The sequence below is a fragment of the Nomascus leucogenys genome, chromosome 15, assembly GCF_006542625.1.
Source record: "Nomascus leucogenys isolate Asia chromosome 15, Asia_NLE_v1, whole genome shotgun sequence".
NCBI classification, from domain to species: Eukaryota; Metazoa; Chordata; class Mammalia; order Primates; family Hylobatidae; genus Nomascus; species Nomascus leucogenys.
Genome location: NC_044395.1, coordinates 18888230 through 18912518, shown reverse-complemented (window position 1 = coordinate 18912518; position 24289 = coordinate 18888230). Strand labels below are relative to the sequence as shown.

Sequence of the window (24289 nt, the reverse complement as noted above, 5' to 3'; positions counted from 1 at the left end):
TTAATCTCTTTGGGATTTTAATCTCTAAATTTTTCCCTAGGAATTTGATAATGGGAAGGGTTTATATCCGAATTTGGGGCATCTTATTTTCCCATTTATTATTGAAGAAATCTTTATGCATTTTTTATTAGCTCTTTATGCATTTTATTATTGAAGTATCTTCACTCTGCTATTAAACCTCATTACAGAACCTCTGATGAGGTTAGTGGGCCATGTGGCTGGACATCAATTTGGATTGGAAATAGAACAGGCTCCGAACTTCCAGTCTTAGACACAACATAGCCTTGGATTGGATTTTATTAACACACTGTTCTGGCTCATCTCAGAGGCTTATGGAAGTGAAATCGACAGTGTCTTAGGATGGTCCCAGGAAGGCACAGGAAGGAACAGAGGTTGATGCTGGGGGAGCGACCTCCTGCTCAGATAGTTAGCTCATCCCCTCCTGGAGCTGGATGACCACATACCTGGTTGTCCAGGGGTTAAACATTAAGCCCAGATGGTTAAGATAACAAAAAGCTGGGGAATTTTTATCTCCTTCCTTCTCTAGTTTTCACATAGAGGGACTTCCCTGACCCCACACACTTGGCCCCTCTCTGCTCCCTTTTTGACCCAGCTAGGAGTGATTTGTCACTTGAGTTTATGTATGACTCACTCTCTTCCCCTCCCTCTCCCTCTCTTTTGGTATATGCCTGCCCTGGGAGAACACACAAGCTCTGCTGTCAGCCATGTGGTAAGATTTGTGGGAAGCCTGAAGTTTTGGGGGATCAGATCAGCTCAGGAGTAGAGTAGCAGGTCATTCTGGTCAGACAAAAGCCACACCCTCTAATTTAACATTATCAGGAATAAAGGTGCTATTTCGATCTTCATTTCTCTGGCTCTTGGTCTGTCAATGGAGTGGTTCTGTAGTTGGAGAGGGAGAAAGTGGAGTTACAAATTTGCCCCCCTCAAACCTAAGAAGCAACCCTTTGGACCAATAGCAAAGTGATTTCTCAGCTGTAAACTAACAGTTTTCTTTTGGAATGAATCGTGTGCTTTCAATTTTCCACTTCAAAAACACACACTTCAGCAGAAGTCACTTTACAGCAAATGAAAGAAGAAATTTCCCCAGGGGAGGAAGGGGTTTGATACTTAGAGGAGGGTAGAAGGGATGACTTAGGAGCATCAATTTTTCCCAACTGTGAAGTCACCAGGAGGTCTTTTTGATATTATTGCCCTTCTAGCCAGTAAGGCAGTGGTTTGCAAAATGCTAGCAATTAAGCAGTGTTCTAATTGGCTGAATTGTATCTCTCTGTCCAGAGTTCTGGGAGAGAACATAGGCAGGGTTAGGCATGGCATAATGTGTCTGACTCACAATGAAGGTAGGAAGCTTCGGCTGGGTGGGTTTTATTGTGGGATAACTTTCCCAGAGCCTCCTCTATTTAACTCTCCATATGGAAGCAGGGCTGTCCCAATGGCAAGTTCTACAGAGTGGCCCATTGCAACTGCTCCTCATTAAACTCCCTTCAGAGTCAAGAATGTGTTCACTCTCCTCTTCCTCTTTATATACTCACCACCGCCATCGCCACCACTTTCACTATCATTGCCTCTCTCATTTATGGAGCACTGTGCTAAGCCATTTTTATGCATGATCTTCTCCTCACAACAACCCTGTGAGATAGATACCCTTATTTCCCCCCATTTCCAATGGGTAAACTGAGGCTGCAGGAAATTGAGCCAATAAGTGGTAGAGCCAGAATTCCAGCTCAGACCAATGTGACTCCAGTACACTATGCAATGTAGATGCCTATCCAATGTCTTCTTGGATGCTTCCAATGACGAGGCGCTCAGTAGCTCCTGAGCTTCCCATTGCACTGTTGGACAGAATGCAAGCCTCCCTCCCCAGGTCTTTGACATTCTGCCTTTCGTTACACAGAATGCATCCTGTCACACCACGGCAGCATGTTTGATTGAGGCAGGGCCCTAGTTAATGCTTTGCAGTCAAGCAGGGATACTGGGCTGGTGCAATGTAAAAGGCTGACCTGGGGAGATGGCATTTCACTGAACTCATTGAGGCTTGAAATGGGTGTGCTGTGAACTGTATGGCCTTGCCCTCCTGAAGGGAGGGCCCTGAGGGATAGCTGGAAGACCTGGCAGAGTGCCTCTCCTCCCTCTCAGCATGCCATGGCCTTCTAGGGGGCTTCCAGTTCCATGCTGAGGCTGTACTTCCCTCTCAGGGAGAGCTGGTTGCTCCTGCATGCTGTTTGCAGTGTTTTACATCTACCTCTGCAAACCTGCTGGGCGTTCTGGCTGGATGACGCTGTTCACATTCCGAATGCTTGTGTTTACCCACCTCCTCACTGAACAAATTTACAAAGTCAACATTTTGGGACATCTCAGAGATTTTTAAAAAATGGCAACACAAAACTAACACAACTATGTTGTCCTCTCCCACCCCCTTGTTTCTAACACATCATAGAGTGGAATTAACAAGATTCTAGTCCTTGGCACTGGATCAATCCTGAGATGCCGTCTCCACCCAGTCTCCATCCCGTCTTTCCCCTAACTCTCGCTGTTCTGAGAAGTGATGGTAAACAGAATACAGGCCATTGTGTCAACTATACCTGGCTTCCAATCCCAACTCAGTTTCTCACTAGCTCTGTGATGATGAGTAAGTTACATAATCTCTGTGAGCTTTAGTTTTCTCATGGGAAACTGATACCCGCTTTGCATTGTTGTGCTGAGCTTTAGGCAAGGTATCCAGGATGTGCATGGTTTTGGTTGCTGGTTGGTCATTCCAGGATTTCATCCTTTCGACCTTGACCAGTTCAGTGATTAATGGTTTTCATCAGTTAAATCTGGATGATGGAGTAATTGAGTCAGGAGTGGGACAGGGCAGCTGGACCCAGAGCAGACACTGAGCACCCCTGGGCAAGCCCCCAATCTTTCTATGCTTTCGTGCCTCCATCTGTTGTGCCCTGATCTGAAATCATTTTGTCTCTTACTGGAAGGATGTGACGCTGAGATGGAAAAAAGAAGGAGAGGTACTCAAAAGTCTGCTGAAGAAAGATGAATAGCCCCTTGTAAACCCCACTTGCTGCTGCCCACCCTTGATTGTCTGTGGCCCTAGAGGAGAGAGAGCGTAATTCTATAAGAGAGGAGCACCCAAAACTGCTGCTTGATAACCCTGGGTGTCTCCTGGATGAAAGCCCTACTTCTTGGGGTATTGTTCATGTTCTTCATGTTCTGGTCCCAGGAGACTTCTGCAGAGGCATCTCTCTGCTCCCCTCTCGCTCCCCAGGGACCACCCACTCTGCCTTGAATATACAATGCCCATTTGCTCCTTTGATTTTTTATTCTTGGAATGTCCTCCCTTCAACCTCCTTTGCCCCTATACTGCCCCACCAGGTGAACTCAAATTCATCCTCATGGTTTCCTTTAAAGTGTCCTCTGATCTCTATGTGGCTTTCTGTTGTTTTTTATTTTTTTCACTCCTCCTGACTTCCTCTTCATCTTTCTCCCTCTTCTCTTCTCCCTGTACATGCAGCGACAGACTCTACTACAGCACCTCGCATTGTGCTGCAATGTCTGTTTACATGGCAGCATCCCCTGCCAGATTTAGGGCAGGGACTGTGCTTATTCTTCCCCATGTCCTCAGTGCCCAGTAAAGTGCCAGGCAAATAATAGACAATTAATAAATACTTGTTGTTGAATTGCATTCGGAGCTGTGTATGCCCCAGCTCTCTTCTTCCACCTTTCCCTTCCCACAGCACACTCATGGTCTCTCCCTCTCGCCCTGCCCTTTCCTCATCTCTCCCCTCCCTTGTCCCGTCACTGTCTTTGCTATCTCCTAATTGAATTTTTCTGGGCAGTAACAAGGCCAGAGATACCTTGCAAAGTGAATACACCACCCACAAATAATCAAGTTGCCACCATTCTCTTAGGCGAGCACTATTTTGGGGATACTATTTATCTCCCCTTCTTCCCAGATGTCCACCCCCAGGGTGGGTCATAAAGGGGACAAAACCAGCTCCTCTAATTTGGTGGAGTCCAGCGTGGAGCCAAGCAGCACACCTCCCTCCTTCTGCTCCTCTTACCTCTGCAGGCAGCTCTGGGCAAACAAGTCAGTCTTCATTAAGACAAGGCACACCTGTTACCTGCGCGAACTCTGCCCTTCTCCCCGGTGGCAATTAGCCGGGCTCTGGCTGGTGGAAAAGCAATGGCTTCCCCTGCTCTCTCTGGGAGCTTTTCTTAGTGAACGGTCTATCAGAATCTCCTGCCCAGGGGTCCTGCTGTCCGTTATTATATCACCGCCCCTGCCATCCTGCCTTTACAGCAGCCCTTGGAGAGGAATCTTAATGTGTGCTGAAGACAGCAGCAGGAGTAGGAGGGGGCAAGGAGAGACAAGAACTCGGGTTTCTGGGCAGGTGAAGGGGGCCTGCACTGTATTGTTTTAAACTTCAGAGAGACAGTTTCAGGAACCTTGTATTTATTTATTCCTTATTTCCAGTAAAGGTGAGAATGCAGTGAGGGCTGATCCAGCATGGATAAAATAGAGCTGCCTGCACGGTGGGGATTGTGGCGGGAGTGGGGAGAAGAAAAACTGCCACTTTGAACAGAGTAAGGAGGGAATGGGCTTTGTGGGGTCATTTAGTCCATCCCCCTGCCTCCCTAGCCTTCTGAACTATAAAAGCCTTCCCTTTCTCTCAATTAGGAACGAAGCATGCCAGGCCTCACCTCAGACCTGCACACTGCCCCTCATTATGTTCATGATCGGGTGAGGATTCCTGTCACATGTCTTTCCAAGTCCTTGCAAGGCAGTGTCTCTCTGCTTACAGCATTCTATTCCAGCAGGAAATGGAGAAACAGTGCCCAGAAGGTGAAAAAGAAGAGACGACCCCCTGAAGGGGACATCCACATTTATTTGAGCACCTACCAGGTACCAGACATTATGCCTGACCATTTTTATCCACAATTTTAGTTAATACTCATGATAACGCAGGAAATATTAATAGATTGATTTCCCCACTTTACAGAAGTAGTCACTAAGACCCGGAGAGAGGAAGGGATTTTCCAACATTGCCCAGCTGTATGTAGTGCCCACCGTACCCTTCTACCCATTGTATACAGTTGAGCAGGTTTTTTAAAGCTCTCGATACCTCAGCTTTTCCATATGTAAAATGACAGAAATAATAGTAGCAGCCTCACAAGGTTGTTGTTAGAATTAGAATTAGTTAACAGATACAATTCTTAGAAGAATACTTGGTACATCATAAACATCTTGTAAATGTTAGCTGCTATTATTAGTAGTATTAATTATTATTACTTGAGACACAGTCTTGCTCTGTTGCCAAGGCTGGAGTGCAGTGGCACAATCATACCTAACTGCAGCCTTGACCTTCCCTGGTCAAGTGATCTTCCCATGTCAGCCTCTTAAATAGCCGGGACCACAGGCATATGCCACCACCCCCAGCTAATTTTTTAATTTTTTATAGAGACAGGCTCTCACCATATTTCCCAAACTGATCCTGATCTCCTAGCCTCAAGTGATCCTCCTGCCTCAGCCTCCCAAAGTGCTGGGATTACAGGTGTGAGCCACGGCACATAGCTATTATCATTATTTTTAGTCTTTTATTCCTGAATGACAGCACTTTCTGGGCTTAATAATAATAATTACTATGTATGGAGCACCTTCTATGTTCCAAGCCTGTGCCTGGCACTTTACATTAATTATCTTATTTAATCCTCAATGACTGTATAATGTAGTATTATTATTTCTATGTTTCAGAGAAGTCAACTGAGGTTCAGTGAATTTATAGAACTAAGTAAGCTGCAAGGCTGGATCTCCAAGCCAGCGTCATGTGATTGCCAAGCCCACACTCAGCCACTGCACTGTACCACTTCCCAGAAGAACCTGTGGGCAGGGGTGATCTACCTGGAGATGATCCAGCTTTGCTTATTATCATGTGAGGCTGCAAAACCTCCTTCTGTGGCAGAACCTCCCACCCTCCCCACACCCCAGACATTTTCCAGCTGCAAAAGACATCGAGGGGCAGGGAGGCAGGTTTGCTTCCTCTTCCTTCCCCTCCCCTCTCTTCTTTCTCCTTGCTCTCCAGTCCTTCCCTTGCACATTGAGGTAGCTTTGTGGAGCTGTAACTGTGTCTTCGTGGGATGTCTCATAACTGAGGCTGCTGGGAGAGAATTTTGGACGGGGGAACTTTGGAGGGGATTCCCTTTGTGTCTCAGGATGAGAAGTTCAGAGGAACAGCTGGTAGCCATTCATCATGCATGTCTACTCATACGTACGTCAGATATGAGGCAGGGAAAGCCCCATTACTAGAAGGGTTTAAACAGGGACTGTATAACCATTGGCCAGGGTTATGAGAGTAGCATATGCCTACTCATACATAGGTCAGAAATGAGGCAGGGAAAGCCCCGTTACTAGAAGGGTTTAAACAGGGACTGGATAACCATCGGCCAGGGACCTTATAAGGGGGAATTCCCTCTATTGTCTGAGATTAAAAGAGTTTCCACAGTTTAAGCACATGAGAGAGGAGCTCAGGAGACTTAAAGCCAACTTCTGGAGACTCCTGCAGTGACCACAGTGGGTTCTGAGCAGTAGAAACATGATTCACATTCACATCCAAAGCCCCTACCAGCTATTCCTAGGAAAGCCCAAGCTGAAATGGCATATCGTTTTCCCAGAGGTTTCTACTCTTACCCCACACTCTAGCCTTCCTCATGTATCCATTTCATAGGCCAAAATTCCCCAGAACAGAAAAAGACAGCAGAGAGCTAACAGCCTTTCCACCTGTCCAGAGCAAATATGTGTTGGATGTGTGTGTGTGTGTGCATGTGCAGAAGTGTGCTGTAGGGGCAGGATGGTGGCTACTGGTGGCTTGTCCTGGTCTTTCAAGCCCCATGACCTGAATGATGTGGCTTCATAGGAGCTGGCCGTGACTCAACTGTGGACAAAATTCAGCTTCTAAAATTCTGGAAATCCAAAGAGAGTTCTATTGGCTTGTAAGCCAAGGAGTGACCAAAGTACATAAACAACAATGTGTGTGTGTGTGTGTGTGTGTGTGTGTGTGTTGGGTTGGGTGTGCAGGGGTTCCTCCTCTTTGGGCCATCATTCTGTGCCCAACTCAGCCACATACTTCTCTTAGGACTCTGAGGAGTTTCCCAAAACTCAATGAGCCTTCTTTTATTGAAGCATTGTAGAAATAATAGTAATAGTAAGTAAAGCAATAATAATAGAACCAGTTCCACAAAAATGTGGTAGGACCAAGTGGATAGTGAATGCAACACACTTGGTGGAAAGAAAACACATGCTGATATGGTTTGGCTCTGTGTCCCCACCTAAATCTCGTCTCTAATTGTAATCCCCAAGTGTTGAGGGAGGGAGGTGATTGGATCATGGGAACAGTTTTCCCCCACGCTGTTCTCGTGATAGTCAGTGAGTTCTCACAAGATCTGATGGTTTTATAAGTGCTTGGAAGTTCCTCCTTTGCTCTCCTCTGTCCTGTCACCTGGTGGAAAAAAGTGCTTGCTTCCCCTTCCCCTTCTGCCATGATTGTAAGTTTCCTGAGGCCTCCTCAGCCATACTGAACTGTGAGTCAATTAAACCTCTTTCCTTTATAAATTACCCAGTCTTGGTATGTCTTTGTAGCAGTGTGAGAACGAACTAACACATATGCCCTGGATGAAAGAGCTCATTTCATTAATGCTGAAGTCAACAGAGCCTTGAAAACGGCTTGCAGGCATGGTCTCAGGAAGAGCCAACAGCCAAGTGTGATCCCCTCTTCTACCCCTAGGAGCTATGGGCTGAGCCCCTTGACCAGCAGACTTCCCAGGATGGAAAGGAGAAGAGCTCAAGGAATTGCCACGAAGAGTTAGTGTAGAGAGTAGTTTGGTGATGAGTCAATGGTCATTCACCCCCCACCTCACGGTGCAAGACTTTGTAGTGAATCTTCTGAGTCCTATGTCTCATTTCCTTATCTAACAAATGGCGTGGTGGACCTTGCCCTAGCTAACCCATAGGGTTGACTTGATTTGAAAACCCTGAAATGTTACTCAGTGGTGGGCTTCAGGCTCCCCCAGGCAGGATCCTGCAGCTCTAGGCTATGCATATGCCTCTGTGGACAGGGACATCATCAGCTCTTTATCCAGCCCGCTCCCCACACTCCCACCCCATGGCAAAGCCTAAGTTTTGTGCCTGCTAGAGGGACCAGAGCCTCACTTAGGGAGAAACAAATCTTCCTCCTGGTGGAGAACAGGCAGCACTCTGGGTGTGTGCCTGGGAGCCCCACCCACTCTGGCCGTCCTCCTATGTGAGGATAGGGAGCCAGGTCAGGCCACCCCCTGCATGTTGCTGCCTTTAAACTACTGTGCTTTGTGCTTTCTGGTGTTTCAGTTTATCATCTCAGGACTTGGAATTGGGAAGCAGGACGCTCCTTCAGCTCAGATGTTTGCTTGTGCCCCAGACTCCAGAGGCCCTCTTGCCACCTCCTTTCCTCCCTTGCCCCCTTCCATGGGGACCAAGAGGGGCTCCTGTCTCAGGCCTTGGGGAGGGTTTCGAATGCCCTACGGAGGCTTCCATGGAGAGACAGTGGCAGAGGATGAAAAAGAGGAGCTGAAGAAGCAGAAAAAGGAAGAGAGGAGGAAAAGCCAGGAGATTACAAGGGATCAAGAAGAGGCTGTTTAAGTACATGGCAGCGTACCCAGGAGCTGGGCTCCTGTGGCTGTGTGGGCCGGAGGCTGCATGGCAGCAGATGCTGAGAAGAAGCTGTGCATTCGAGAAGCTGAAAGAAGATGGTCTGTCCTCCCACAGGGGCCTCAGGGACCTCAGGCAATGCTGGGCTCTCAGAGGGTAGGGTGGGGGCATCCATGCCCTTATTTTGGCCTAGGAGGTAACAGGTGTTTATCTGAAGCGCCTCTGCATGCAGTGGACATCAGACAAAGACAGTGTGTGTGTTTATGCATGTGTAGATGCACGTGGGAGACACGTTTCAGTGTGCAGACTGCGTGCATTCACATCTGTGTGTTTTCGAAAGTGCAGGTGTGCATGCCTGTCAAAGAGGCCCACGGGCAATCTGAAACCATGACTGGACGCCAGCCCAGGCTGTGAAAGCCCAAAGGACAGCCCTCTCCCCACATCAGGGCTGCTCTGACCATGTCCCAGCTTAAGCAGGGCAGTTGTCCAAGGCTATCACCTTGCTCTCTGCTGGGCTCAATTCATGACTGACAGGTGGCCAGGACCCAGTGGTTTACCAGGTACATTCACCCTTAGGCTCTCACATGGTCCTGGTAAAAACCATGTGGTACACAGTACAGTTCTCTTTCCAGAGACAGGGACCAAAACTTAACGTCTCAAAGAACTGCCTTTTGAAGTCAGATCCAGTATTGTTTCCTTTGCCTGCAAATGTCATTAGGTACTGTTTCTTTATTTTGGGGCCATCTCCTCTTACATCTCTATCCTTTCAACCCCTAAGGGTCAGAAATGTGCATAAAAGGCCAGAGTAGGGACCTTGCTTTCCCCATCCATGTTCTTTGTGACTGGACTTAAATGGTTAGAGTGAAGGTGGATCATAAGTCCAGAGTTTAGCTCCGGGGGGACCTTCTTCCAAGGCCTGGGGGCCTATAAATTCCAAATTCTAGACTTACAGGGATTTTAAAGTTGGGAGCAGTTCTGTATAGGAGGGAAGAGGTGCTGCTATCAGGAACTCAGAGAGGATTTTTGGAATCTGTTGGGACTGTTTTTGAATCCCAGTTATGTGACAGAGGCCAATCAGTACTCTCTCTCTCTCTGCATCTCAGCTTTCTCATCTATAAAATGGGAATCTAATAAAAATAATAATAGCAAATACTTGTAGAATGCCAACAAGATGTAAGACTCTATTTTAAGTACTTAATAGATATTAATTTAATCTTTACAACAATCTTGTGAGTCAGGAATATTATCACCATTGAACAGACAAGAAAACTGATTCTCAAAGTATTAAGTGACTTCCCCAAGATCACAGTGCTCATACACAACGAACATGATACTTGAGCCCAGCAGTCCAGCTACAACATCTGTGTTTAACCCCTGCAATACTTCACAGCAGGGCTGGATAACTACCTGAACCTTGGGTGGCAAAAAAAACAGCTGAACAACATGTGGTGGTTTTAAAACCTGTCTGCAAACTCTTTGATACTCCTCCAACAAAAGGCAAAATCTAGGTCTCCTCCCTTGAAAGTCCTAGATAAACTGTGTGACAAACTTCAAGAATTAGGATGCAGTGAACAGGATGCTATGAAATTTCCAAGTGTGGCTTAGGAAAGGCCTTTGGCTTCTGCTGGTTTCTCTGGGGATACCTGCTTTGGGAGCCTTCTGCTGCTGCGTGAGATCCCTGGCTACCCTGGAGAGACGTCAGACAACAGGTGAGACGCCCGATAGCCCTAGCTGTCTGTGTCTTTCCAGCCCAAGCTCCAGACATGTACTGAAGAAGCTTTAAGGATGAATTCAGTCCCAGCTACTCCCTGGCTACAACTATAAGACAGACCCTCCCAAGTAAGAACTGCCTAGCCAAGCTCAGGCAACTCCAAGATTTAAGAGCAAAATAAAAGATAGTTATTGCTTTAAGCCACTGTTTGGGTGGTTTGTTATGCAGTAGTAGATAGTCAGAACATAACACTTACTTTACAATAGTTGTAAAGTAAGGAATGAGGAATCATTTCAATGAGGAATCATTGAAAATGTAGATGTCGTGCCCTTGGTGGTGACTGCCACCTCACTTTCCCTCATTCATCTGCACTCTCTGGGTATCCTCACAAACACCTCTTGTCTTAAAACAGAAGTGACTCATACACAAGTTCAATAGCCACCTCCACCAAACTCTGGAAACCAGTGTCGTGGATTGCAGCTTTCTCACTTATAACTGGTGATCTTCACAGCTCTTTAAAAAACAAAAACACTGCGCATGATGCTACCGCGTGGAGGCACTGGCATGTGTAGACAGGGAATTATCAGCACCTTATGTCATTCCAGAAAAGCTCCTGGAACTTACACTGGGCACGCTCTGTTGCTGACCTCTCTCCCTTCCCTAAGTACACATTAGGTTCACACTGTGCCAACTTTTCCTTAGATGTGGTTTTTTGCGGGTAAAGACTTTAGCTTTATTTTATTCTTCCATGCATTTTGTGGATTACATCACTGAGACAGAGAATAATGCATATTACAGTATAATGAGGGAGCCACAGGCCTATCTGAGGGAAGAGAAGTGGAAAATGAAAGAATAAAGGGGAATGAATAAAGGCTAAAGAAAAGAAAGGCATAGAGAGAAAGAAAAAATCAGAAGGGGGAGAGAGAGAGAGGAGAGAAAAGATAAAAACATGGAAGGCAAATGAAAGGGAAATGGGAGAAAGGACAGGAAGGGGCTTGAGATGAAAGACAAAATGCAATGAGGAGAAAGTGGCCATTTCATTCTGACTGCTCTACCCTCAGCTGAGTCCTGCAGCCGGAGAGCCTGGAGGCTGCAGTCCCCAGATCTGCCCACTGCACTCGGTGCCAGGGCTGGCCGTGCACACATAGCTCTTGCCTGCAGCTCAACACCCTGAGCTCCTTAAATAGCTTTGAACCGCACTGAGTGGTGGATAAACATTTGTTTCACAGCTCACAAAGCAGAGCTGCTGGCTACCAGCAGGTTTGATGTAATGAGTTCCATTCTGGACCCCGGGGAGCATTTAGAATGGGCTCTTCTTTGCCCAGGCTGCCAGTCAAGTTGGTACCAGGGGGAAAGAAAAAACACAACACTAATCTCTTCTCCACCATCCCTGTCCAGATTTGGAGTCCCCAGAAACCAAAGTACTCCATTCTCAGGGGATGGGATTAAGGAGCAGGGTGCCCCAGGAAACTGAAATGCAAGTGCCAGAAAGGGTGGCTGGATAACCTCCTTTTTACGCATCCTCGGGAAATTACTTGGACTCATGAGCAGTCCAAAATCCACTCACTTCTCAGGAGCTGAGAATTGCAGACAGAGTCTCTGGTCTCATCCCCTCTCTGCTTGCTCCGCACAGCCTTCTTCTGCAGCTGTGGAGCTCAATTCTTAAGAAAGGAGATAGCAGTGGAACAGCCTGGCATTGCTGCCCTTGGTTGGCAGCTGCCCTCCTTGACCACTGCTCTCTACCACCCAGATCGTGCCCAGAGCTTCCTGTTTACCTCTGTGCTCAGAGAGCCACAGTGCCCTGCGTTCTGACCCCCATTCCCATCACAGCAGGGGAGGGAGGGTGGTGGGGAAGGGGCTGCTGATCCTCCTCTTTATTCCCCCCTTGCCCCCAAACTCCCCACTCCAGGACAATATGACATGCCGCCGGAAGGAGCTGAAGACCAGTTGATATGATGAATAAATTGTAATTATGTGGTTGGCCTTTTGGCGCTTCCTCTGTGGATATTAATAGCCATTAATGCCCTGCTGTTTTGCACTGCACCAGAGTCTGCCAGACAGAGCACAGGGCGGGTCACTGCCCCAGCCCTGTGCTCATCCCCCCACCAGCACTGCCTCATTTGCTTCAGAATTTCAGGAAGGAAATGAACTTGCAAAGACATTGGATAGAAAATTAAAAGGGGTGAAAACAAATCCAAGGGGAAGTCATTTAGATTTCCAGGCAAATTTGTTGTTGAAATGGCTTCTTGGACTGTTATGATTGGGATCTCCTAGGGGTCATCTTGTCTCTTTCCAGATTCTAGGAAGGAGTCACCATGAAAACTTATATCTTTTTCCTTAGAGTTACTAGGGCTGAGAGAAATTAGCAGATGAGTACAGAGGCAGACTTGAATTTCCCCACCAAAGCAAGTTGGGCAAGAGCAGAACTGACCAGGCTTAAATGGCAGAAGCGTAGACAAAAGTGGACAGCCTGAATCCTACCATTCTTTGTAGCAGCAACATGGTGTACGGAAGGAGCATAGCCTTGAAATCAGACCCTGGGTTTAACCAGCTGGCCCTACCACCTGCTAGTTCTACACTCTAGACAATAGGAGATAACAAAAAGAGTGCAGCCACGGCATGAGAAGACTCAACTTTATCACTGTGTGATCTTGGGTAACTTACATACCTTCTCTGGACCCTAATTTTCTCATCAGAAAAAGATTTCCTAGAACAGGACAGTATATAATAAATAAATACTAGTCCTTGTAGAGTACTGTGTTGGAGCTACCGTGTACCAGCTCATGAGAGCAAATGGTATGCCTCCCTTCCCAAATCTGTGTTCAGTGACATCACGTTGGTAGCTTGAAATTGGCCATGGTAGGAATATTTACACCAGAGAAATTGGTAATGCTACAAATTAGGTCTATTCCTACCCCTACCCCCCTTAGGCTCTGATTGTTAAACAAATACCAGCAAACGGCTGTTCCTGCCTGTTTCAGCTGTTTGGAATAGTGGGGTCTTAGAGCATGTCCTCAGGCTCCTGAAAGCCACAGGCCAGCCCTTTGGATGATCTATTTGCCTCCCATACACCTCAACAAACTGTTCACTTCTAACAGGGATTGTCAAAATCTCCTTGAGGCCCTATTAGAAAGCTGCAGCTCCTTGATCTATTCAGCACCAAGAGGCAATTGTCGAGGAAGCTGATTGTAGTTCAAATCCAGGTATCAATTCAAAATGTTTTTGCCTCAGACAACTGTGTGCGATCAATCAGTAATGTAATCCTCTGCTGGTAGAACACAAAAAGAAAGCCCCACCTTGCCTCGTAAACACAACATCATTAGTCTTAGGATAAACTATAAATTGATGCATAGAGCAAACAGCCAGAGCTGCGTCCCGGGGAATGGGAGCAGATGAAATAGCAGTACTTTATGGTGAATGACAAATCATTGCTTGTTCCGTTCCCTATCAAGTGGAACACCATCAATCACATGGTGGACTCGTTGGGTTCCAAGACAGATAGGACACCACGAACAGATGCTATAGCTGAGACTGCTGGCCTGGGCAGCACTGTACTTTTTGCTTTTCCTGTAAGGGGAAGAAGAGACCAATCCACTTTCTGTATGGTCCTGTCCTTCATTCGAGTTTATAATGGTGAGTAAGTCAAGGAATTCCATCAATCATAATGTCCTTGAGAATGGGAACCTTCATCCTTTTCATGTTACACAAAGTCCTGTTTGAATGGCAAGGGAAAGGCCAGGCTTCTAACCAAAGAAAGAAGGAGCAGAGGACAGATCAACTGCTTTTTTGATTTCAGAAACTCATTAAAGTCCTGTCTGTCCTCGTATACTGACTCTCAATCTCTGGGTCTGCCATAGTGCCTGTAATCCCAACCCCTCGGGTCACTCTTTTATATTAAGGTATTATATTCAAAAGGAGCATATTACCATGTGCATCCCAGCTCCGACACAATGGGGCATTATCTGAGCACGTAATAGGTGCTCTGTGTCTATCTTCTAAATGGATAAATGAAAGGATGGATGCATGATAATACACAGTAGGTAGTTTGGATGGAAGGAAAAGGGGAGCAGGAAAGGAGTGAGAGGTATGATTGTAAAATTAACATTAGAGTAGGCGACACTGCATTCAGGCACAGGAGGCTGGAATGGGTGATCCAAAATGAGGAAAGGTGATATAAGAGGGAAAATAGGAAGTCCTGAAGCTAATAGCCATCTCCTTTCTAGTGTTTCCTATGGTCAGTTGGTTTTTAAGCAAAGCATGTTGAGGGAATAAAAATCAAAGCCTGTCTCTATTCTAATGGAAACATGAGGCAAGGAGGAAAAGTTAGGTGGTTGTGATTTGCTGTCGCTCATGCATAATCCCACAGGCCCTATTTCTGGCCTTCTGCCATTCGTGGGGCCAGGGAACTGAGAAGCAATGGAATCTTTCTGACTGCTGATTTAATTAAGTGTGGCTAGTCTGTGACAGAGGCTGACTTGGCACCAAGCCAAAGTCACAGGTGAGTTGGTCATGTCACTGATGGGTGAGTCGAGCCTCATGTTTGACCAAATCAACCAGTCATTTGGGATATCTGAAGACTTATGGATAGCAATTGATTCTGCTATGGTGCTGGAAGACACTGGTGATTTGGTTAAAACCCAACTCTCTCTACATATATATATAGTAAAGAACATACTGGCTAATTCAGGCAATCTGACAGTCTGGGGTAGCTACAACTTTAGTGATACCAAGTATTCAACATTATGTAGTGAAAACCATGTTTGTCTTGTATCTTTTTTCATCTCACCTAGTTGTTGTGGACATTGTGCTGACATACCTAAGGGTGGTTTGGAAACAGTTGGCATGTTTTCTTTATGTATTTTTCACCTCTGCCATCTGTAACTGGGAAAGGGTATCCTTCCTCCTGCCAGTTCTTCCCAGCTGAAGTCTACACAACTTTTACCCAGACATCAGAAACAGCTGTCTCAGGCAGAAGGTGCTTGACTCCAGGTGGGCACTCAGCAGCAAGGGCAGGTGAGATAATGAGCAACAATAAAGTCCTTTTCAAGGAGGTGGGAGTCTGTTGGAGGGGTGAGTTGTTTAGCATATGCTGGCCCTTACTTGGCTTCTAGTATTTGTTCTTCTGTGCAGCTTGTTTCTCAGTGTGATATCAGATTTACTTTTCCTTCTCTTCCTCCTTTCCTGCCTTCTTTTCTCCCTTCATTTACTGTGCATGACACTGTGCTTGATGTCACAGAAGAGTCAAAGATGATGCAGCTATCACCCCTACCCTCAAGGACCCAGCCACACTCTATCTAGGAAAAAGGCAAATCAAACGCAACCATGTTGCTAATAATAATAATAATAAATGAAGAAAAGATAAGAAGAGATTAAGCATTTGGAGTTCAGGACAAAGGAAGTAGATGTGTATTTGGGCTTCATAGAGGAGATAAATATTGTACACACATAGGACTAAAAGGACAGGTGGGATTAGAATGGTTTCAGTGCATGGGGCCATCTAGAAAATTATATGCAGGGGGAAAGGAGATAATAAAGATGTAAATGCAAAAATAAATTAGAGTAGTGTAGTTAAAGAAGTCAAAAGTCCTGGAGAGAAAATACAAGTAGGTGGGTAATAAGAATAACACTCTTGCCCTGATGAAACAGTGGCAGAACAAAGAAGGTATCAGACGCCAGGTTAAGGATGTTGGACACATTTTGGCCATCCGTTGGGAACCATGGAAGATTTCTTAGCAGTTTATGATACTTAAACATATTTGGGAAGAATAATCTTGCATATATGTGTAAGGTAGTTTGGAAGGGGGCAAGATAGAGAGATAAAAGTTAATAGATACGAGTCCAGAAGATGGCAATTAAAAGCTTGTGCTGAGGCAATCATGAGAAAGCCATGAGGGGACAATGCTGGAGAGCAAGTCTGATTGGAATAAACAGGACATGGTTCTAATAACTACACGCAAAGGTGAGGGGTGAAGAGTCAGAAGTCACTGCAGCTTTGTGCTTTGATATTTGGTTGAGCTGACTTGGGAGAAAGGATGCTGATGGTGTCAATCTCCCTTTGATCCACCTCTGACTGCAGCACAGCTGTAGTGGAGAGTCCCACAAGGCCTCAGACTCACCCAGCTCTTGACCTGCATCCCACCTTGAGGGCTCTCTGTGCTTCTTTCCACATTGTGCCCTAGGACCTTCTTCAAAACCTAGGAGATTGCTTGGACTGTCCACAAAATAGCTTGAGTGTAGGGAAGATCATGCCCTGGGAGACTCCCAGCTAATGGGGAATGGGATCAGTGCTGCACCTTCAGTCCTTCAGAAGAACAATTGAAAGCATCTGTCAACTTCTCAGGAGGTCCCAGTGGAATGGAGGCTCCATTGCCCACAGCACTGATCCTGATGATGTTTCTCACATCAGTGCTTCCTGCTCCTGACTAATTCTCCCTGCTCAATCACTGTTACATGCTGGGATCACCTCCCATATGAACTACCTGCACCCATTTCTTGCCTCAAGTTTTGCTTTTGGGAGAACCCAGGACAGACATACAGGTGGAGCTCTTCCAAAAACAAAGGTAATTGAATCCAGAACTCTAGAGAGATGCTGGGGTTTGAGATATTTATTTCTAAATCATCTACATGGACAAGGTAATTGAAATTAGGGAAGTAAATACAATTATCTAGGCGAGAGAATATGGAGAAAAAAGAGAGAAGGGAAGAAAATCAGACCTTGGAGAATGTTCCATCTGGTAGGTGGGAAGAGAACAAGCAACTAATGCAGTAGACGGAGAATAAGAAGGGCAGAGAGATGGTTGTGGTAAAAGTGAAGGGATCCTGAGAGTGACCATCTGAGATGAATGCTGCAGAGGCCCAAGGAGGATGTGGCATTTAGAAAGTCTTTGAAAACCTTGCAAGAGCAATTTTGTTGGTGACAGTGAAAGCCAGTTGCAAGTGTCAATGAGGTAAGGAAGTGGAGGCCCAGAGCATAGATTGGAGGTCCCTAAACCTGGCTCTTTGGGTGGCTTTAAAAAATACCGACATCTCACAATAGACCATCTGAAGTAGCATCTCCAGAGAGAAGGGCTTCTCTCTCAATTAGATTGAGGGGAAATAGAGGTAAAGTGATAGTCTGATAGCTTGAGGTATCAAGGCATAGAGAAGTATTAAGAGTAAAAGAGAAATCGAGATGTATCCAAGGTGGAGAGAATTAGTCAGTGGAAAGGAAGATGTTAAAGATGCAAGATAATGGGGAAAATGTCTGGAGAAGGACTCAGAGGAGAAGGGATCAAGAACATGACTTTCCTAAGTTTAGTTTTAATAAAGAAGATTCATTCATTCACCCATTCAACGAGCATGGGCTAGGTTCCTCTGTGGCAGGGCACTTTGCATAAAGAAAGGACAAGTTATGGCCACTCCCCTCTAGGAGAGAAGGAGGTAGAAAGAATCACTAGAAAATTGTTAGATTCTAGGATAGAAACATTTGTGGTGTTTTCAATAGTGTCTCTGCCCACATACCGACTGAGAGACTCAGGAGAAGGTAAATTCCCAGGGCTTCAGTTTTCTGAGCTTTAACCACCACTCCCCTGGGTTGCTACAACAATCACACAAGAACATTGTGCTAATGTGCCCAGCACAGTGATGAGCACACAGTAGGCCTTCCAGAGAGCTTAGTTTTCTTTATTTTGGAAGCAAAATACAATGACACTGCAGAGGAAGAAATGTTTTACTCTGCTCCAAGGGCTAAGTAAAGCTTTCCAGAAAAACTATTACTCAAACTAACTTGGAGTTGAGAGGGGAAAAGAGAGAGGCCATCTGAAAATTTGGTAATCATTGGAGCAAAGAGCAGGGCAACTGGGGAAGGTAAATCAGGTGGCTCGTCTTCCAATAAACAGAAAGCAAGGTTGTCATTTAAGGGTACGTAGTATGGGCTACATTGCATCCCTCCCCTGCCAAATTTATATGTTGAAGTCCTAACCCCCAGTACTTCAGAATGTGACTGTATCTGGAGACAGAGCCTTTAACAAGGAAATTGAGGTAAAATAGGGCATATGAGTGAATGAGCTTTAATCTAATAGGACTCCCTATAAGAAGAGGCCATTAGGACACAGACATGCATTAGGAGAAGGCAGCCATCTGTTAGACAAAGAGAGAGCCCTTGGAAGAAACGAGCTCTGCCAACATCTTGATCTTGGACTTCTAGCCTCTAGAACTGTGAGGAAGTAAATTTCTGCTGCTTAAGGCACTCAGTCTGCAGTATGTGTTACAGCAGCCCTAGCCAACTCACACAGTAAGGGTGTGGGATAGCAGCAGATTGGAGAGATTGAGGAAAATGAGGATGGTTTGGAAGAACTCTGATGGGGACATTAGTTAAAGCTAAGGAAATGGTTCCCAAAGAGATGGTGGTCCAGCTCACCTTATGGATTGTGGGTGAGCCCATGACTTTTTTTCTCCTGCAGTGTTTGCTAGGGCAGCAGGTTGAACCTGTGCTGTGTTTGGGTTCTGGCACCAAGGGACTCACTGGTCAGGAGAGTGGGAACTTCCAGATTGGCTGAGGGCAGGTGAAATGACTGGCCAGGGGCACACGCTCAGGGAGACAAATGAGGCCAGAAAGGAATGGGAAAATAACTGGATGATTAAATGTGAGGGAGTGGGAGTTTGGAAAGGACAGAGGCTGTATCACAGAAGGGTAGTGGGCTTGGAGGTATGCTCATGGTTTAAAAATAATGGACAGAACTTTGTCATAACATATGAGATGGAACAGAATGGTACAGTGTCAGATTTCCCCATGGAGAGTTAGGGTAATGGTATTCTCCAGCTTCCAGGGGTCTGTGTTTTAATAGCAATGTACTTCAACATCGTGGCTTGAAGCCCCTTGTTGTTGGGTGGATGTGTGAGGCCTTGGACCCTTAATGTCTTCCTAAAATTATTATGCTGTAGTGGGGCTAGAATCTACGTCTCTTAACTTCCTATTGGACCCTTGACAACACTGTTCCCATTAGTAAGGCCATGGTGGTCAGGGCACTGGCATCCTTCCTCCACAGAGAGATCATGTTTAAGAGCCATTTTCTCACCCCCTCTCCAAAGCCCATGAATTCACAGAACTTGTGACCAGATACAGGCAGGTGAGACTATGAACCACATGATAGAGCTGCTTCTTAGACTCTCATACTCTATGGCCGAGACCTGATTATAGCCCTGAAATCATCCCTAAGTGCTTGGAGAGGAATGGAAGGAAATGGGAATTAAATACCTTGGGAATGTCTTCAACCCAGGCCATTTTCTGTCAAATCTCTGCTTTAAATGATTTTCAACATTTTTCTTAAAGATATTCACAGATTCCAGTTACTCTTGCAATAAGCAATCATGCCCCAAGCCTAGGAAAGAGCCTGGCACCAAGCAGGTACTCATTAAATGTTTGCTGAGCGATTACTGAATGCTCAAGTCTTACTACCTGGAAGTTCTTCCTTATATCCTGCCACCAATGTATTTCTTATAGTGTGGTTAGCTGATGGTTTCTGCTTCTCCAGCAACAGTTCTTAGCTTACTTGTCAAAACACACTGGTTTGCCTCATCTGTTTTGAGGTACACTGCGAGTAATTTGTTACCAATAATAAAACATGACATCTGAGAAGGTGATTTTGTAAATAGAGAAAATTCGATAGAGTGCTTATCGTAACGTCTCTCTTGCTTTACTTGCATTTCAGTTTGCTTTCTTGAGTGGGAGGGCAGTGGTAGAGTCACAGCTGGATAACAGGGGATTGTGTATCACCTCTGTTAAGGCAGTGGGTGTGTTTGGAATATGTCACTTTCACCCCAGTGTCCTGACTAAGGAGAGAAACAGCTATGAGACTCACCGTTGGAACATTCGTTCCTCCACGTGGAATAGATGGCTACATCTTTAGCTTTCTCCTTGCCAGGATAAACATTCACAGGTCTGCCCAGTGGCTGGACATTCAGCACATTCCTGAAGAGTATTTTAATTGGCTGAGTGGGTCTCTGAGGACCTGCCCGCATTAGCAGGAGAGTGATTCCTGAGTGTTGCCCAAACATAGCAAGTGCAGCTGTGTCCTAACAACACAGTCCTGGGGACCTCTGAACCACATCTCCCTCCATAGCCTTGGCTATTTCAAAGAGATCATTAACAAGGTGGAATTGGGTGCCCAGAGGGTCACTGCACAATATACATTGCTACTGTCTTTTAATGGACTTTCTCCAGACATGGTGATTCTTAAACTGCAGCATTGGCAGCTGCTAAGGACAGGGAGAGCCATGCTGTTTGCAACCAGAGCCACCCTGCCAGTCCTGTTGAAGCAGATCTGAGCTTGGGCAGATGGATCAGGCTTGGAGAGGGTAGGAGGGGAAGTGGGTTTAAGGGGAGGGGGCATCAACAGAGAAGCTAGGCAGCCCTCAGAGGACTTTGTTATTGATTTAGCGTGAGGACTGAAAGTGGCAGGCAGGCAGGTGGCAGGGGCGGGCAGGAGGGGAAGACAGGTGTAGGCAATTGTGGGCAGTGATTAGCTGGGGTGGTGCAGATGTGGCTGGGGGTGTCAGCTGGTGGTGATTAGCATGGGTGCTTCTGAGAAGTGTTGCATCAGATGGTGGTTTCAGAGTCCAGATGTGAGAAGCCAGTGGTCCCTACCTCCCCCTGCTTCCATATCCCTTTATACTCTCCCTACTATCCCAAGCATGCACTTGCACTTTCACCTTCCCTGCCACAACCACTCCTTTCTGGGCATTCCTCTCTAGGCGAAGGGCATGGACATCAGATTGTTCTCCCCTCAGTCTTCAGTTTTTCAGCTAAGTTCTGACATGATGACACGGACTGAACACCCTCAGACACTAGGCAAGACAAAATCTACATAATAGGTCAGTGCAGTCATGCTTATTCCCGTGAGAAATGCACCTGGTGACAGAGGACTTTTATACCCCAGTGTCTACTTTGCTTGTCCCCCTTTTTATAACCTGCCTAAAGTTTTTATTAATATAAATATTTGTATGTGATTACAATATATACAAAAAGTAAATACACCAGCATAACTCCCACCCAGATCAAGAAATAGAAAATTCCCAGCACTCCGCTGGACCCCATTCCAGCCACTAACTTCTACCTTTGTCTCCAAAAGTGATCACTTGACTTCAATCACCATAGATTCATTTTGACTGTTTTGGAACTTTATATAAATGGACGCATACACAGTACATTATGTTGTATCTACCTCTTTTTTGCTTAATAATATGTTTGTAAGCAACAGTTTGTTCTTTTTCATTGCTGCATATTATCCTACTTCTAAGTAAATCGCAATTATCGGTTCCAGTGTTGAGAAACATTAGGGCTGTTTCTGGATTGGGGTTATATGAATAATGCTGTTCTAATCACTTTAACAGGTCATTTAGTGGTTATACACATATATTTCTATGTAGTTAACAGTGAAATTGCCAGAATCATAGGGCATGGGTATATTTAGCTTTAGTAGAAACAATTTGATAGAAAGCATTTTGCAAAATAATAGTGCCATGTCTCTGCTATCTCGGGACTGGCTTGCCCTCAGCCAGAGGCCCCGGAGCTGGTAGGAAACTAGCCACCATCAACAGCTGCCTGTCTCAGGCATTTTGTAGGACCCACTGTAGGACTTTTGCTCACCCATTTCAGCATTTGATTCCTTATATTCATCCTCTCCTAAGTCTTGGCGCTTACAGACTCTCACAGCCTATAACCATTTCAGGTGCTCCTTGCATTGATGACCCCTTTAGGTATGGCTTCTGTGACTTACCGACCAGTTTATCTGCTCAGTTAAGCTCCCAACTACACTCCTACCCCATTCTACAAAGTTGGATCAGATACATTCCAGTTTGGGCTCCACAGAGCTGATTCAGGCCAGTGCTAGTTTCTAGTCTGTCTGTTAGAGAGTGCAGGATGATTGGAGGTGGAGCTTGTCACACAGAGAAGAGAAGCAAGTGAACTGTAAGACAGACAAATCAATGAAATTGGCATTTTTCTTTATTAATGGGCCCAATTTGTCCTGGGTTAATGGCTATTTACAAAGTTTCAAGATGCCTAGCCCTTTGAGTTTTACAGCGTCTTGACCATACTTTCTTGATATAGTGTGTGTGCGTGCGTGTGTGTGTGTGTGTGTGTGTTGCTATCTCATAGCATCTGTTTATTTCCATGTCCGCAGCAAAGTGCTGGGCACGCAGAAGGATGATGTGATGAAGCGCCATCACATGGCTGGTAGCCTGTGGTGAGTCACTGGACTTCTCGACTCCCACCTCACTAGGGTGGAAGGAAGAGTAACCACAAGGCTCTGCAACTCGGGCTGCGCCCGCATGATTGGAAACAATCTGTGAAGTGAGTCACATCAGTTGCAAAAACAATTAAGTCAGTGGGAAAAGAAAATCAGCAAAACTGGTTATTTGGCTTGATTAAAAGAAAGCAGTCCATTGTTTGGTTACATTTTTCACTTCCCAGCTGGTCATTGTGACACTAACTGAGGCTGGGCTTGCCTACACAAATGCTTTCAACAGTTTTGACCGAGACTATGTCTACACAGCTCTAAAACCATCTGGCAAGTTACTCAGTGGAGTCAAATAATCCATCAACTATTTGCCTCAATGGTAATTTTAGGCTCATGACCATTTTACGGAGACCCGATAGAAAACTACCATAGACATTTTCAAGAAAGACAAGACTTCGAGGGCACAATCCCACTCCTATTACATTCTGTGTCTGGGAACTCAGTGACTTCAGGCAGTTCTAGGTAATATCTGCTAGTGGGAGTGGGAGGCAGACAGGGGTTAGGTGGAGTTCAGAGCTGTGAAATGCAGAGATGATTCCCCCAAGTCATGCTGACTGAACGCTCTGCTTTCACCCTGGATTGTGGAGTGAACAACCCCGAAGAAACAAACTTCTAATTCTAGCCTTTTGGAGATTATTAATCCAACTCTCAGATTTTAGAGATGAGGAAAGGGAGGCCCAGGGAGGTGAAGAAACATGTGCAGGATCAGAGAGGTGAAAAATGAGTGTTTGCTTGGCTAAGTTCAACTGTACCTACTTGTCTCCAGAGACTGCTCAGGACCTAGAACACCCTGATACAACATAGGCACTTGTCATGGAGATATTCCATCAAAAGTGGAATAGGGCATGAAGGAGAATTATCTCCTAAAAGCTGGGAAGTTTCTCCTAATCCTTTTTAGGGTACCTTCCCTGTATCCCAAATGCTCTTCAACTGCCCAGGGCTCATGTCAGTCTCCACAGAACAGTGTCCCAAGTAGAGGGGAATGTGTACGATGCCACGTTGGCTGAAGTGTGCTCTAATTGTGCAGATATTCCCATAAATGCTATTTTATTAAGCTGAGCTACACTAAATCTGTCATCTCCATAAGTAACACCACAGCGCATCTGTAGGTAAGTTCAGAACACTGCAGTGAGCCATGCTGGGCTATTAGTTTCAATTCAACGCTGTTACCTGTAAGTTACAGCATCTCAGGGGCAAAACTTAGGCACTGAGTTTATAAGATTTGGTTCCTTACAGATGCCTTCAGCTCTCCAAAACAACAGAAATGATCAAAGATGGAGGCAAGAAGACCAGAGAACCCTAAATATTTACTGTCTCCAGTGTGTTTGGAAACAGCTTGGACCAGTGTAGAGTGCTGGAACAGAGAGTCAAGAGCATCAGGTTCGATTCCCACCATTACAATCTGCTCAGCCTATGGAAATTACTTCATTTTTCAGGCCTCACTCTTGCCATCTTTAAAATGGCAGCACATGTACACACTCCTCCACAGTAAATACAGAGTTCCTGCAAGCCAGGACGTTAAGTACTTAGGATGAAAATGATGATGATTAAGTCTATTCTATCACTTGATCTGATTCTCTCTGACTATTCTGTAGGGGGTAATTACATGGC

General features: G+C 45.6%; 1 long non-coding RNA gene across 1 annotated transcript; it reads left to right on the top strand.

Annotated features, from left to right (window-relative positions):
- Positions 1–480: 480 nt before the first annotated feature.
- Positions 481–22703, top strand: LOC115838599. The gene is made up of 3 exons (XR_004033640.1): positions 481–730; positions 4828–4915; positions 22562–22703. It is a non-coding gene; the product is annotated as an uncharacterized LOC115838599 (long non-coding RNA).
- Positions 22704–24289: the final 1586 nt, after the last annotated feature.